General features: G+C 37.8%; 1 long non-coding RNA gene across 1 annotated transcript in view; it reads left to right on the forward strand.

Moving 5' to 3' along the window:
* The first annotated feature begins 3777 nt into the window (after positions 1 to 3777).
* LOC129045437 (uncharacterized) overlaps positions 3778 to 16028 on the forward strand; it is a 74385-nt gene continuing 62134 nt past the window's right edge. The window contains exon 1 of the long non-coding RNA XR_008505183.1: positions 3778 to 3887. This is a non-coding gene — a long non-coding RNA (uncharacterized LOC129045437). The remainder of the gene's footprint in view (positions 3888 to 16028) is intronic.

Genomic DNA, 16028 nt, shown 5'->3' on the forward strand with positions numbered 1-16028 from the left:
AAAAATCTCTTAGAAAGGAGTAGTCAGGAGAAGAAGGTGGAGTTGAGACAGATGAAGAAGGAGCCAGAGAGAAGTAAAAGTGGAAACAAGGTAGGATGCCACACTGATGGATGGCTAAGGATTATAGGGAAGAAAAAACGAGCTCACCCTCTAAGATGGAAGGGAAGCACAAAGGAGATATGATTTATTTTCAATGCAATCATCCTCTTTCAAAATTAAATGCATTTATTTACATAAATCTATAATCATTAAATATTTCTTGCCCATGATGTAATCTACTATAATTATATGTGCATTTTAAAGTACACATTTAATGAACACTGACTTTGAACTAACGGAATTTCCATTAATATTATGATAGTATTGGATTTTTATGTGGCTCTTCAGCAGCATTGTTTAGATTAAATCTAATAAATTACAAAGTATCTAGTGGGAAAATAAATTGCTCATTTTCTATTTTCCCTTTAATTTTTTTGTTTTGTTTTTGTGGACAAATGAAAGTTAATATTCACACTTTGTTTCCCCCAAGTTGGAGAAATTTTCATGGGGAATGGAGAGTGTAGGAGGTAAGCAACTTTCAGGGAAAGAAATGATTTCCAGATCTGATGATGTTCCAGGTGTAGAACAAAAGCATGGATTCAAGAAAAAAAATTGGTTTAAAGAATCAATAGTATATTTGGTAAGAAGTAGAAAATAGGTGGAAGAAGACTATAAAACTTAGTTTTATCATCACATGTTTGGCGAATTTATTAGTGGTTTTATGGAGAGGGCTGTTGTGGTAAAAGAAACAGGTGTGTTTTACAAATGAAAGATTGGGGGTACAAAAGTTCTGAATTTTAGTTAAGAGTGGCAAAAAAAAATCATCATTTATAATTAACACAAGGGCACTGGTACAAAAATGAAAAGGAGAATATGAGGAAGATGAACAATAATGTAGTAAATTTTTCATTTTATTGAATGTGGTGAATTTTTACTAATGAAGAGTTGGAAGTACTGATGTAATAATATATTATCAATAATTGGGAAATTAAATAGAAATTTCTAGAAGACTAAATGAATGTTCATACAGTAAGGAAATACTTTCCAGAACAACTGAGCATTTTGGGGATGGGGAAAAACAGCAGCCACAATTCCTTATAGGTACAGGGAAGTCCAAAATCCAAAAAGGAATAGATACTAAGTGAATAAAATCCTAGGACAGAAGAATTCCACAAAACAAGCATTTGCTGCAGTTCTAGTGTCCTTAAGGCATTGCACGAGGCAAGATGGTTTCCAAAGTATAAAAGGCACAGAACAAAATCAAACCCAAACAAAACCTAGAAATAAGAGTAGGGTCCTCCTCTTTAAAAGCCTTACACATGTTGCAGTCAGTAACATAAGACTCTTATCCAAACAAAGAAACAAACACACGATATGTCTTAATACAAAATATTTGCTGCAAAAAGTGGTTCAAATAAAGTACCCAATCTCAGCTTCAGATTATCTAATGAAAACTCAGCCCTCACCCGGCATCTGAAACAAGGGTTTTTAACTCTCATGGTCAAATAAATACCATACTGAGGTTGAGTTGATACTAATTTGGTAAAGGGTTGATTTGGCCCAATCAAAAGTTTATTTTGAAAATATTCATTTTAATCCAGGGAAAATTGCCTCCTAAATGGTTATTTATTTAAAAAGTAACCCGTATGACTTATTTGACCTGTTCCCCAGTGCTGTGTAAAAATGCCAGTAGTTTCCTTTCAAAAAATGCTTGTACACTCCTAAGATTTTCATATTCTAACATCCTCTCTAAAATAGCACCTTTCAAAAGAACTTAGTTAATTCTCCGCTTGAAAGTTATTTTTACTGCACAGATATGTTAGTTTGTCAAACAATGTCAGGCTGATTCTCTTTATACAGTGGTTCTCCTGAGGACGTAAAAATGCTCCCAGTTGCATTTCAGTTGGTATTCCTATTTATAATCCTGGCATGTAGGAGGTTCTCAAGTAAAATTTAAGGAATAAATGCAAATGGTGTATATTGTAGAAGGGACTTTATTGTATAGCATTTGACAGAGCATTTTTCATATTGGAAACTGGTTCTTTGGAACACCTTTTAATACCTGCCAGACCCAGGGTTCCTGGATACATGGATGCTTACAAAGACTGCCCCAAATCCAATACAATCAGGGCAAATACTCAAGGAAAGGTTTTTGCTCAAGAGTGACTTAGCAAATAATGGTTTCAAAGAAATAGGACATGACTAAGTGATCGGGACAAAGGATAATAATTGCTATATCTCGAAGTAGCAACCTGATTATGTCATTCATTTGCTCAGAGATTTCTCTCGTTCTCCATTCCCTGTAGAGTACATTCCATACCTCTTACCTTGATATTCAAATAGCTTTATTATTTGGCCCAGTATATCAGACTCTATTTTTTGTTTCTCCCCCCGCCAGGGAAGAATGTAGAAAAATAATCACTGCCCTTGCAGAGTCTGTGTTCTCGTGGGAAGAACAGACAATAAACAAAAGAAATGAGTGCAACACGAGTGGGTATAGGGTGATAAAGGCTATGAAGAAATGTTAAGTAGGGGTGGTAGATAGATGGAAGGTAGCAGTTATAAATAAGGATCTTCAGGGACGTCCTCTACTACATGGTGACCTTGAACACGACCAGGAGGTGGTGAGGGACTGAGTTGCATAGATACACGAAGTAAAATTTGCAGGCAGAATTACAGCAATGATGAGAGCCCTGAGTGGACTGTGGTTGGAGTGTTTTGAGACCTAAGTCATGTGATTTCTCTTTACTTTCTCGCTACTTCTGTGTCACTTTCTATTTCCAGTAACTCATCCAGTCAGTTTGCAATTTGATTGTCTATGTACTTTTCAACCTCACTAAGTTGGAGGTTCATTGAAGGTCTGTTCTGGGTTTTATTCATCTTTTTATTTTCAGTGTCTAGAGTCATGTTGTTGTTTTTTTTTTTTAAGCTCTCAATAAATATTAATTGAATTGAATGCATATTTCTCAATTTACCTTTCCCTCACCCATCCCCTCCTGAGCACAGTTGTAGACTTTATGATAATAATGACAGCACCTGACAAGGTAGGGATTCCTGAAGCTCCAAGCTTTCTCTAGGAACCTGAGATGGATCTTTATAGAGGATGGGAGATTCTCATTGTTTTGGGTAAGAGTTGGGGGTTACTTTTCTGCAACTGAAGGATTTTCTTTCTCATGTTCCTGTTGGGTTGGCAAGGGCTTTTACTGTTTGGAGGCCATGTAGACCATGAGGTCAAATACATGGTTGCTATAGTCCTATTAATTCTCACACTGGGAGATGAGCTTCACGAAATGGTCATTAAGGGCCATCCAGTCTCAGCATCAAAGATGAAGGAGTGGTTTTCACTTTTAATATCATAGGAGGCAGCCTGATCTTTCATACAGCCCGAGATGATCTTCAGAGGTCCCTCAATATCTGCTTCAGAGCCTTCTTGGTGTATTTGGGTTAAAAATACCCTCTTCCCCTGCCCCCACCAATTCATGTTCACCCAGAACCTCAGAATGTGACCTTATTTGGGAAAAGTTTTCGGTGTTTGCGGATATAATCAAGTTGTGGTAATAATAGATTAGGGTGGGTCCTAATCCAATGACTGGTGTCCTTATATAAAAGAAGAGGGAAATCTGGACAAAGATATGCACATAGGGAAGGCGATGAGTAGATACACAGGAAGAACACCATGTGAAGATAGAGGCAGAGACTGAAAGATGTATCTACAAGCCAAGGAATAAAAAGAATTGCCAGGAACCACCAGAAGCTAGGAGAGAGGCATGGAGCAGATTTTCCCTCTGCCCCCCCAAAAGCAACAACTCTGCTGACACCTTGATTTTGGACTTCTGCTCTCTTGAACTGTAAGAGAATATGTTTCAGTTGTCTTTAGTCAGTCAGTTTGTGGTAACTTGTTAAGAAACTCTAAAAAAATAATACAGGTAATTTTCTCTAGGCAGTAGGTCAGATTCAATATGGATAGATTGAGTGTGGGGACACGGAAGACCATTCTAGCCAGCATCCCCGTTGATTCTGGGATGACCCTGCCCACAGTGTGAGCAGGGACAATGCTCCAGGCAGCATCATGGCCATAGTACCACTGCCAGAAGACTATCTTTGGTCTTCTGGGTAACAGTGATGTCATGGACAGTGATCATTAGACTTTTGTTAGTTTTCTCATAATGCCAAAATTATCAGGGATGACCTTGGTTAGCAGAGTCAAGCACTTGGTGGCATACAAGGCTTTGGGGATGTGTCACTTCTCATGATTTAGTCTCATCTTAGAAATAGGCATTATTAGCAGAAGGGGGAGAATATTCCTTTGGCTTCATTCTTAAAGTGAGGCTGAGTATTTTTTTTAAAAGATTTTATTTATTTATTTGAGAGAGAGAGAGGGTGAGAGAGTATAAGCGGGGGGGGGGGGGAGGGGCAGAGGAAGTGGGAGAAGCAAGTGGGGCTTGATCCCAGGACCCTGGGATTATGATCTGAACTGAAGGCAAATGCTTAACTGACTGAGCCACCCAGGCAACCCAGGCCCAATATTTTTAAGGTGGTTAAGACAAGAAAACTTTGTGGAGTGTTGGATATGTTTATTACCTTAATTGTGGTGATGGTACCATGGGTGTTTGTTTATGGCCAAACTCATCAAATTATACACATTAAATATGTGCAGTTCTTGGGCGCCTGGGTGGCTTAGTTGGTTAAGCGACTGCCTTCGGCTCAGGTCATGATCCTGGAGTCCCTGGATCGAGTCCCGCATCGGGCTCCCTGCTCAGCAGGGAGTCTGCCTCTCTCTCTGACCCTCCCCCCTCTCATGTGCTCTCTCTCTCTCTCACTCTCTCAAATAAATGAAAAAATAAAATCTTAAAAAAAAAAATATGTGCAGTTCTTCATATATCAATTTTACCTCAATAAAACTGTCAAAAAGAAAGATACAGTGGACTTCACAACATATTCAGCACTGGCATCACCATGTTGATACTGATGGTATCTCTCTTCTAGAAGATGGAGTTAGGCTTCCTATTCACTATGAGTGTTATGTTCTCAGCCTTGATAGTACAATTGAACTTGCGTCGATTGAATCATTCTTGTTGGGGTCAATGAAAGGGTTATTTATGGCTACAATAGTCACATTGCCAGAGTTGAATATGGCCCTGGTCACAAGGTACCCAGTACAATCCAATCTGTTTACTCTAATCTTCACCATGATACCTTACGAATGCAGTTGGCATTGGACCCAAAGGTGCGGCTTTTGGTTGAAGGAGGAACAGAAGCTCAATTTAGCTTTCATTGGTTTGTTTCCATAAGCTGTTATAAAATGGAAAGGTAAGAGTTTAAAGCTTTTCTTTTTTTTTTCAAACAATATGTACAAAGCAAGACAATGTTTGGCTATTATATATATATATTTTCCCTCTCAGTAAAGCAATCAATAAAAGTTGTTTTTGCCAGAGTTACTTGTTTTTGAAAAACCCCATATTGCCAAGTTGGCTTTTCTGTGAGTATCAGAAACAGGCAAGAACCTGTTTTTTTTTTTATAAGATAGCTTTTATACCATTGTCACAAGCTTCTGTTGAGTGATGCATAGCTTAGCAACCAAATGTTGACATCTCCTGGAATGCTCCTTGATTAAAACATGGGCATTGTAAATATCTCCCATTTCATAACTAATATTTAATGACTCCAGAATGTATGTCAAGAATTCCCACCCATTCCCTATAAAACAGGCAAGAATGTACTGAGCAATATAGGTGTATTTTATAGGTGGTGAGATAGATGTAGATTGAAATGACGTTTAGGATGTGATAATTGCCCTGATAAGTAGTAATAGTAAACTTTTTGTATAAAGTACATTTCCTAAATAGTAAACTTTTTGTATAAAGTACATTTCCTAAATTTTCTTTCTTTTTTAATTTCAAGTTTTTATTTAAATTCTAGTTAACATATAGTGTAATATTGGTTCAAGAGTAGAATTTAGTGATTCATCACTTACATATAACACCCGGTGCTCAACACAAGAAGTGTCCTCCTTAATGCCCATCACCCATGTAATCCATTCCCTGCTCACCTCCACTCCATCAAGCTCAGTTTGTTCTCTATAGTTAAGAGTCTCTTATGGTTTGCCATCCTCTCTTTTCTTTTTTTTCTTCCTTCCTCTCTGTTCATCTATTTGTTCTTAAATTCTACATATGAGTAAAATCGTGTGATATTTGTATTTCTCTGACTTATTTTGCTTAGCATAATACACTTTAGCTCCATCCACATAGTTGCAAATGGCAAGATTTCATTCTTTTTTATGGCTGAGTAATATTCCATTATATATATAACCACTTCTTTTTATGTATTTATATTCCATTATCTATCTATCATCTATCTATCTATCTATCTATCTATCTATCTATCTATCTATCTATCATCTCTTCTTTATGTATTTATCAGTCGTTGGACATTTGGGCTCTTTCCATAGTTTGGCTATTGTTGATAATGCTGCTATAAACATAGGGAGCATGTGCCCCTTTGAATCAGTATTTTTGTAGCCTTAGGGTAAATACCTAGTAGGACAATTGCTGGGTTGTAGGGTAGTTCTATTTTTAATTTTTTGAAGAACCTCCATACTGTTCTTCAGAGTGGTTGCACCAGGTTGCATTCCCACCAACAGCATAAGAGTGTTCCCCTTTCTTTGCATCCTCACCAACACTTGTTGTTTCCTGAGTTGTTAATTTTATCCATTCTGACAAGTATGAGGTTGTACCTCATCATGGTATTGATTTGTATTTTCCTGATGATGACTGATGTTGAGCATCTTTTCATATGTCTATAAACAATCTGGATGTCTTCTTTGTTTGACCATTTATTAACTGGATTATTTGGTTTTGGGGTGTTGAGTTTGATAAGTTCTTTATAGATTTTGGATACTAATCCTTTATCAGATATGTCATTTGCAAATATCTTCTCTCATTCTGTAGGATGCCTTTTAGTTTTGTTGATTGTGTCCTTCGTTGTGCAGAAGTTTTTATCTTGATGAAGTCCCCATAGTTCATTTTTGCTTTTGTTTCCCTTGCCTCTGGCAACATGTCTAGTAAGAAGTTGCTACAGCTGAAGTCAAAGAGGTTGCTGCCTGTGTTCTCCTCTAGGATTTTGATGATTTCCTGTCTCACATTTAGGTCTTTCATCCATTTTGAATTTATTTTGTGTATGGTAAAAGAAATGGTCCAGTTTCATTCTTCTGTGTGTCACTGTCCAGTTTTCCCAACACCATTTGTTGAAAAGACAGTCTGTTTTCCACTGGATATTCTTTCCTGCTTTGTCAAAGATTCGTTGACCATAGAGTTGAGTGTCCATTTCTAGGTTCTCTATTCTGTGCCATTGATCTATGTGTCTGTTTTTGTGCCAGTACCATACTGTCTTGATGATGACAGCTTTGTAATAGAGCTTGAAGTCCGGAATTGTGATGCCACCAGCTTTGCTTTTCTTTTTCAAGATTGCTTTGGCTATTTGGGATCTTTTGTCATTCCATACAAATTTTCTTTCTTCATTTTATATTGAGTGAAATACTCATTAAGTAGAAAGTTATAGGTATTATGACTAATGTAATTGTACTTGGCAGATTTGAAGTTGCAGAAATAAGTATGAAAAGTAATACCAACTTGTGATAATAAACTTCTTGATACTCTTGCCACTATGTTTAAATTCTATGGGAAGAAAAAATAGGTTTGGATAGGGTTTAGTTAAAAACATATAAAGGCCATGTTGTCTGGAAACTATAAGCTGTGTCTCAGAGGATGTCTGAGGGATAGAGCCATGCTTTCTGTAATAAGTAGGGAAGATTTCTCTTTACATAGTGTTTTCATGGAACTGAAAAAGACAGCCTTAGACAACATGTAGTCCAAGGCCATGATATTTCAGCTGGAGATACCGAGGATTGAAGAAAAGAGATCATTTAACCCTCAGAAGAGCAGATATTAATACTATTTACGAATGTACACAAAATTTTCAAATCAGTCCATTTCTTTGGGGTTCCTATAGAACAAGCAGATAAACAATCATACATGACATTCCTATTTTCCCGAGTTTGCTGATTTGGGAATGGGCTGTTTATGTAGATGTGCTTCGATAAACTAATAAAATTAGAGTAAAAAATTACAAAGTTAAATTTATGGAATGGAACTTATGGAATTTATGGGGAAGGAAAAGCTGAACCATTAGTTCTAAATTTGGCCCTCACATAATGAGAAAAGAATGTGTCTTCAAAACATGTTTTCTTGTCTGTAATTTTGTTTAGTTTTTAAATAAGTGGTAATAGAAGTTGACTTGCTATGTCAAGATTCTGATTTTCCACAATGTTTAAATACATATAAGCAGAGGTTTATAACAAAACAAAATGTGTCATGAATACAACGAATACATTTATCTATTAGGCCTATGAAGACCATCATTTCTATGGTGACTGAGTAGGGCAAAATACTTTTGCAGCATCAGATAAAGTCTTGTACATGAAACTGTCTCTGGATGGGAGGAGCACACAGTAAATTCTGCCACATTTGTGAGAAGCATTGTAAGGAGCGAGGTGGTGGAGCCTGTGGTGAGCCCTGCCCACTCTCATCTGCATAGGTTAGAAGTCTCTCCTGCCTCCACTACTTGCTGACACTTTGTGGTGCCCCTACCAGGGGATCTCTCTTGGGGTTTGTGCATACAGCTCTGGCTGGGGCTGGGCCCACAGATACGGCTGTGATGCTGTCTCTAGGAGCTGGGGCATCTCCCTGTCTTTTATAAAGACATATATATTCCTGCCATTGCTTGTAAATTAAATGCTTTTTGTAGCTCCAAACAGACTACTAGACTTACAGTTGGCGTTACTGACTGAATGTTTATGTCCATCCTCTCCAACCCCCCCCCCCCCCCCCGCCTGCCAAATTCACATGTTGAAGACTGTTTTAACCTCCAATGTGATGGCATATGGAGAAGGGCCCTTGGAAGTACTTAATGTTAGGTCATGAGGGTGGGACCTCATAATGGGAAGAAGGAGAGAGCTAGGCATCTTCCCACGTCTGTCTCTCTTTTTCTCTCTCACATATCTCTCCACCCACCTATAACCCAAGGAGAGCCATCACCAGAAACATATCCTGTTGTCACCTTGATCTTAGGTTTCCAGTCTCCAGAACTGTGAGGAAGTAAATTTCACTTATTTGAGGCACCCAGCCTATGGTATTTTGCTATGGCAGCCCAAGCTGACTAAGATACTTGATTTCTGTAGTATTTCGTGACATTGCTGATTGTCATTGCAAGCACATTTTGAGGAATGTCTATGACATGATACATGGGTCAGGTTACTGTGGTCACAACACAGCATGGCCAGATGATAAATCATATGACTCTAAAATGTACTGAATTTATGTTATAATAATATTGCTTGATAATGGTAATCACTCCTACTTTGTCATGACAAGCTGCTAGATATTTATTACTAGTAAAAATATATACTGTGCATACAACTATAAGAAAGGAATTCATTTTTCTGGAATATAATTTAGACTCAATTTCAGATTTGCTGTATTTACATAGAACAAAACACTTCCAGGGTGAAAGATCAACTTTGACCCATCTCCACCATCCATAGTAGCTGTGTATTTATAATTCATCTATAAACAGAACCTGCCAGAGTCAGAGGGAACATCTGGGGAGGCTTCATATGCCATGTGGTCTTTGTTTCTCTATTGCATTGTCTATATATACACCTGTGGACTCCATTTCCCCAAAACATGTAACTGACAAGGAAAGATACTTCAATCAGTGGCTTAGCGATGATTCAAGCAGGGCCCACAAAGCTGACAGCTTGTAGACAGATAACAGAAAGGAAGACCAGTGCAGCTGACTGTAGGAAAGCCATTTGGGGCCAAGGCTTTTTGTTTTTATTCTTTTTCTCTGTAACATTTTACTTTATTTCATTTTTTTACTATGGTAAGAACACTTTTTTTTTTTTTTAAGATTTTATTTATTTATTTATTTACATACACAGAGAGAGATAGAGAACACAAGCAGGGGGAGTGGCAGGCAGAAGGAGAAGGAGAAGCAGGCTCCCTGCTGAGCAAGGAGCCCCCAATGAGGGGTTTGATCCCAGGACTTTGGGATCATGACCTGAGCCAAAGGCAGACGCTTAACCGACTGAGCCACCCAGGCGCCCCTTTTCTGTGATAAGAACACTTAACATGAGTCTGTACTCTTAAATTTGTAAGTACACAACACAGTGCTGCTAACTATAGGTACACTGTTGGACAGCAGATCTCCGGAATTTACTTATCTTGTACTATTGATACATTGTATCTGTTGAACTTCCACTCCCCATTCTCCTTCCCTCCATTCCCTGGCTACCACCATTCTACTCTCTGTCTCTATGAGTTTGACAACTCTAGATACTTCACGTAAGTGGAATCATGCAGTGTTTCTCCTTCTATGACTGGTTTATTTCACTCAGCATCATGTCCTTCAGGTTCACCCATGTTGTCACAAACGGCAAACTTCTTTTCTGTTTTTTAAGGCTGAATAATATTTCATTGTCTGCATCTATCACATTTTCTTCATCTATTTCTCTGTGGGTGGACACTTAGGTTGTTTCGCCCCTTGGCTGTTGTGAGTAATGCGGCAATAAACATGGTATGCAGATACCTCTTCAGGATCCTGATTTCAGTTCATATGGTTAAATACCTGGAAGTGGGATTGCTGGATTATATGGTAATTCTATTTTTAATTATTTTGAAGACTCTCCATGCCTTTTTCCATAGCAGCTGCAACATTTTACATTCCTACCACAGTGTACAAAGATTCTTAATTAGAGAAAACTTTAGTCGATAGATGATGAAATAAGGTCAAGAATTAGGTTTCCTAACAATTGTGTTTTTTTTAGTTTTAAGTGTGCTGTTGTGATTAATGAGCCAAACCTTTCAGAGACAAACTATCCCATTACCACTGTCCAGTGCTTCTTTCTTCCATGTAACACTGGGATCACCCATCATTTGGAAGCCATACAACTTCTGTAACTGCATTCTCATAGAGGTTTTATGGAGTCCCTGCCAACATCAAACTCCCCGCCAAAGGCTCCATGCAAATAATTCTGAGTATAAGGGTCTATGACATTTGCAAATTGATGGAGAAAGAGTACACACTACACACCACAAACACTACAGTCTCCCATAGCACAATAAATGACATATCCTCTTTAGTCTATAGTGAGGACACTTTGGCATGCTTTCTATTACTAATTGAAAATGATTGTTTTTGCAGCCAGAGCACATTATGTAAGTGTTATGGGTTGAATTGTGTCCCCCTCCAAAGATGTCAAAGTCCCAACCTACAGTACCTGTTCATATGACCTTATTTGTACTCAGGGTTTTTGTAGATAACAAACTAAGATGATGTCTTCAGGGTGGGCCTAATGCAACACAACTATGTCCTTATGGGAGAGGGACTTAGACACAGACACTCAGAGAGGGAAGAAGATGTGAAGACACAGGGAGAACATAATCTACAAACCCAGAAACACTTGAGGCTCCCAGAACCCGGTGGGAGACTTGGAACAGATTCTCCCTCACAGCCCTCAGAAGAACCAGTCCTGAGGACAGCTCGAGGTCAGGCTTCCCACCTATGGAACTGTAAGACAATCAATTTCTAGTGTTTAAGCCACCCAGTCGTGGCACTTTGTTATGGTGGCCCCAGCAAGCTAATATAGAAACCTAGTATAAAGTGCTGGATATCGCCAAAATAGGTTTTTTCTCTTAATTTATCAGTTGATGATATTTTCCCCAAACGACCATAAGGTGAAGAAGTAGCAGGGAAAAGTTAATAATGAGAATATGTAAAAGGAGTTTATCACTTCCATTAATATGATTTCTACTCAATTTAAAGAAGAAAACTTACAATGTTTATTTTTCTGATTACAAAAGTAATATTTTATCACTGTATTACACTTATAAACTCAGGAAATTTAAAAAGAGAAATTAGGGGCGCCTGGGTGGCTCAGTTGGTTAAGCGACTGCCTTCGGCTCAGGTCATGATCCTGGAGTCCCGGGATCGAGTCCCGCATCGGGCCCCCTGCTCGGCAGGGAGTCTGCTTCTCCCTCTGACCCTCCCCCCTCTCCTGCTCTCTCTCTCTCATTCTCGCTCTCAAATAAATAAATAAATAAAATCTTAAAAAAAAAAAAAAAGAGAGAAATTAAACCATAATTACACTAACTAGATAAAATTCCTACTGTAATTTCATTACTTTTACTTCCAGTCCTTTTAAAAACTGTGTATTTGTAGGGGCGCCTGGCTGGCTCAGTTGGTAGAACATGTAACTCTTGATCTTGGGGTCATGAGCTTGAGGCCCATGTTGGGCACAGAGATTACTTTAAAAAAAAAGCTAACAAACTTAAAAACTATGTATTTGTGTGCATATATTTCTTTCTGACTTAACTTTTCTGAAAAAAATAGTTTTGTTAAGTCTCTTTTATTTTAAGATCATAGGATCACATGGAACTAGAAGGGCTAATTCCTTATTCTCACATGTATTTGACGGGATGTACATAAGCTGGTAATATAATCGCCTTAACTTTTAAAAGCACATGTAATTTCATGTTTGTATTTGTCATTGCCTAAAATAGATCTATTTTTAAAAGCTTAGCATGATACCATTAGACATTGAAGTGTTTTACTTGGGCTAGAATACAAAGCAGTAACCCAAATGTGGTCCTTATGAAATCGTCAAAATTATTCCCTAGCATGATGCTTTGTAAAATGCTGTGTAAATGCTCCATAACCCACAGCTTCAGAACACAAAAAAATGTCATGATCCTGTGGTTCCAGTCTAAGAGGTGCCCTGATAGTGCTTGTCCCGGTACGAAGACCATGGGAAGATGCAGAGGAGTCACTAATGAGATCATTTCTTTTCAGTGGCTCTCTCAGAATGAAATGCATAAAATATATAAAAGTGGCCTTTATTATTAAGCTATAAATAGTAGTCACTGATGGTTTAACTCTAGTTCCTTCAAATCATGTTGCATTAACACTTGATGTGGCTTATATATAGGAAGAATATGGCCAAATAAACTAATGATATCATGTGCTTATTTACTCATATATTGGATTGTCAGATTTAGTAAATAGAAATACAGGACATCCAGTTAAATTTCAGTTTTAGGTAAACAGCAAATGATATTTTAATATAAGGCTGTCCCATGCAGTATTAGTCGTTCACTAATGATTAAAATAATCATTCACTGAATGACTGAAATTCACATTGAATATTCCTGTATTTTATTTGGTAATCTCAGCCCCTACTTACATGCCTAGTCCAGATAAGGTTTAAGAGATAATTCTCTTTCTTTTTTTTAAAAGATTTTATTTATTTATTTGTCAGAGAGAGAGAGAGAGAGAGAGAGAGCACAAGCAGGAGGAGTGGCAGGCAGAGGGAGAAGCAGGCTTCCTGCTGAGCAAAGAGCCCAATGTGGGACTCAATCCCAGGACCCTGTGATCATGACCTGAGCCGAAGGCAGACGCATAACCGACTGAGCCACCCAGGCATCCCTAAGAGAGAATTTTCTGTTAGACTGTTGTTTATTAGCAGTCAAAGAGAAAACCTGTCTACTCTAAACATGGTGGTGGTTACATGGAGAAGCTGAAAGAGAATAGAGAAAGGGAGAATTTTCTCTTTCCCTCTCTCTCTTTTTCTTTTTTTTCAGTGTGAATTCACTTTTTTTGGGCAATTAAGTTCCAAGCCATCAGTTCCATATTTAAATTGTTTATAAAGGCATATTCCTTTCAAAAAAAAAAAAAAAAGCCTTGAGAGCACTCTTGATTTTCTCTGCCTCTGCCACCCATCTGAGTAGTATAGATTGCTTAGGTTGACGTCTGGCAACTTTGATAAGAAATACAATGCCGATTGTGTACTTTTGGGGGGGGTGAATTGCCATATTTATATCAAAGAGTTGAAATATTCATGGAAGTGGTGGTCTCACAGATTTAAAAGGGAAAACTACAGGATCTACTGGATGTAGTGTTGTATTATTTTGTGGGAGGAAGCAGAATGAAGTAGGTGAAGAAGGACTGAGATTAGGGTTCAAGAATTATGTTTTTGTGTATCATACATGGGGAATGAGAGCAAAAGGACAAACCTCCAGGACAGCTTGAGGAAATTCTCCTGGAGGGGTTCTGGAGAAATGACACTTACTTTCCTTGGGAGGCAGGGGTGTGTGGGTATGAGTCCAGAGAGATGTCAGGGACAATTTATACATCACAGAATCTGAAAACTAGAAAGGATGTAAAGGTCTTTTAAAATATGGGGCTCTATAGAAATGAAATAAAAGCCATACTAAGGAGTGGTCCATATTGAAAATGTGCTGGAGCTGAGAAATGCTGATTTGGAAAAGAAGGAAGGGAGGTGGGAGGAGGTGTGACTGTGTGAGGGATTCACATGGAACAGGGTCAGGCTGGAAATCTGATGCTTATTTCTTAAGTATATTGCCTTTAAATCAACTGAGAGTAGGAAATGAATAGTGAAGAGGCAAATGGCCAACTATTGGATTAGGAGATAGATCAAGAAATTTAACATAGTGCCAACTTTAGTGCAAGATATAACTATGGGTTAGTGAAGAGAAAGGCAATGGATTATTTTGCACTATGACACTTGTGGAATATATATTTGGAACTCACTGGGAACATGTCTATAGACTACACAAGTTATTTTTGAAAGTTCATGATTGATTTTGGGGAACTGAACTAAGTAAGGCCCATAAAATTAGATGGCTTCTTATGACATAAAATAAAACAATAATAAGCTTTTTTAAGTATAATTTTTTGTGGGACAAGAAGGCAAGGTGTGATATACATTCTGTAAACCTCTGATGATATAGAAAAATCCCAAGGCAGTACGTGAAATTTTCTTCTGTAACTCACCTGAATTGTCATCTTCTAATACCATCTAGTTCAATTACTACAGAAATGTGTGTAGGAGATGGAAATATGGCTCCTGCTATGGTTGTGGGTGTGGCCATATATATGGCTCTCACTGTGGTGGTAATGGTTCTTGTGGTTCTTTTGGCTAACAACTATTTTGCTACAGAAGATTCTATGATTTTTGCTTCTAGAGCATCACGGTTGAGCATCTTGGCTCTTACTTAGTTCCTCTATGATCCATGAGGTTTTAAGCACACTCAACTCCAACAGTACTCCACTCAAGAAAGGATGACTCATTGCTTGCTGAGAACCTCATTTGTCTTCAAAATTCTTTTTGGTTCTGGGCATGATGTGGTATCATCTGGAGATTAAAAATGTGATTATTATGAAATTTTGGAAAATATGAAAATTCTTTATGTGTGAGTCAACACCTATTTTAGACTTTTTGACCATTATGAAGCCAGACAACTATTTGGATTAGTTGACCATTAGGTTTTTAGACATTGGTTCTTAACCTTCAAATACTTTTATTCTTTATCATTTATTTCTTTTTCTAAAAAAGATTTATTTATTTTTGAAAGAGAGAGAGAGAGAGAGCAGTGGGGAGGGACTAGAGGGAGAGGGAGAGAGAAAATCCTCAAGCAGAGTCTGTATGGACCTGGGAGCCCATCATGGGGCTCCATCTCAGGACCTTGAGATCATGACCTGAGCCTAAACCAAGAGTCCAAATCTTAACCAACTGTGACACCCAGGCACCCCTATCATTTATATTCTAATAAAATCTTGAGTTATTTGTCAACATCTGACACATATTCAATAATGAATATTTACCAGTTGATTGAATATGCTCTAAATAGAAACAGAAAACTAAAAATGATGTAAAGGTCTTTTGAAATAATAAAGAATGTAGTCATGAAATCTATGGTGACTGATGAAAGATGAAAATGCATTGTAGATAATGATGCTAAGCAATAGTTTTAAGTATAAATTTAAGCCTCTGTAAAACCTTAAAATTCCATCATTAGTCAAGATATTTGTTGCAAATAAGCAGACTGCCAAAACAGCACACAATAAAGATTGTA

The sequence above is a fragment of the Mirounga angustirostris genome, unplaced genomic scaffold, assembly GCF_029215605.1.
Source record: "Mirounga angustirostris isolate CCGP_5_RB_7025 unplaced genomic scaffold, mMirAng1.0.hap1 SCAF_1, whole genome shotgun sequence".
Lineage (NCBI taxonomy): Eukaryota > Metazoa > Chordata > Mammalia > Carnivora > Phocidae > Mirounga > Mirounga angustirostris.